We start from the raw sequence: 1,588 nt of genomic DNA on the forward strand, positions 1-1,588 counted from the left end.
GCCCGGCCTGGGAACTGCGGGAGAGACTGGAGACAGGGGCGGGGCCGGGAAGAGAGCTCCGCCCAGGGAGGGCGACGTCACGGGAAGGGGGTGGAGCCAGAGAACTACTACTCAGTAACTACGGGGATGTGAACATGACAACAGCTTGTCTGTGAGGGGGCGGGGTTACATGTATGTGAGGAGGGGGAGGGAGTGATGTAGTTACATGGGACTGTATGTGAGGAGGGGAGGGAGTGATGTAGTTACATGGGACTGTATGTGAGGAGGGGGAGGGAGTGATGTAGTTACATGGGACTGTATGTGAGGAGGGGGAGGGAGTGATGTAGTTACATGGGACTGTATGTGAGGAGGGGGAGGGAGTGATGTAGTTACATGGGACTGTATGTGAGGAGGGGGAGGGAGGGATGTAGTTACATGGGACTGTATGTGAGGAGGAGGAGGGAGTGATGTAGTTACATGGGACTGTATGTGAGGAGGGGGAGGGAGTGATGTAGTTACATGGGACTGTATGTGAGGAGGGGGAGGGAGTGGTGTAGTTACATGGGACTGTATGTGAGGAGGGGGAGGGAGTGATGTAGTTACATGGGACTGTATGTGAGGAGGGGAGGGAGTGATGTAGTTACATGGGACTGTATGTGAGGACGGGGGAGGGAGTGATGTAGTTACATGGGACTGTATGTGAGGAGGGGGAGGGAGTGATGTAGTTACATGGGACTGTATGTGAGGAGGGGGAGGGAGTGGTGTAGTTACATGGGACTGTATGTGAGGAGGGGGAGGGAGTGATGTAGTTACATGGGACTGTATGTGAGGAGGGGAGGGAGTGATGTAGTTACATGGGACTGTATGTGAGGACGGGGGAGGGAGTGATGTAGTTACATGGGACTGTATGTGAGGAGGAGGAGGGAGTGATGTAGTTACATGGGACTGTATGTGAGGACGGGGGAGGGAGTGATGTAGTTACATGGGACTGTATGTGAGGAGGAGGAGGGGGTGATGTAGTTACATGGGACTGTATGTGAGGAGGGGGAGGGAGTGATGTAGTTACATGGGACTGTATGTGAGGAGGGGGAGGGAGTGATGTAGTTACATGGGACTGTATGTGAGGAGGGGAGGGAGGGATGTAGTTACATGGGACTGTGTGTGAGGAGGGGGAGGGAGGGATGTAGTTACATGGGACTGTATGTGAGGAGGGGGAGGGAGTGATGTAGTTACATGGGACTGTATGTGAGGAGGGGGAGGGAGTGATGTAGTTACATGGGACTGTATGTGAGGAGGGGGAGGGAGTGATGTAGTTACATGGGACTGTATGTGAGGAGGGGGAGGGAGTGATGTAGTTACATGGGACTGTATGTGAGGAGGGGGAGGGAGTGATGTAGTTACATGGGACTGTATGTGAGGAGGCGGAGGGAAGGATGTAGTTACATGGGACTGTATGTGAGGAGGGGGGGAGTGATGTAGTTACATGGGACTGTATGTGAGAAGGGGGAGGGAGTGATGTAGTTACATGGGACTGTATGTGAGGAGGGGGAGGGGGTGATGTAGTTACATGGGACTGTATGTGAGGAGGGGGGAGGGAGTGATGTAGTTA

The sequence above is a fragment of the Leptodactylus fuscus genome, chromosome 1 (assembly GCF_031893055.1).
Source record: "Leptodactylus fuscus isolate aLepFus1 chromosome 1, aLepFus1.hap2, whole genome shotgun sequence".
Lineage (NCBI taxonomy): Eukaryota > Metazoa > Chordata > Amphibia > Anura > Leptodactylidae > Leptodactylus > Leptodactylus fuscus.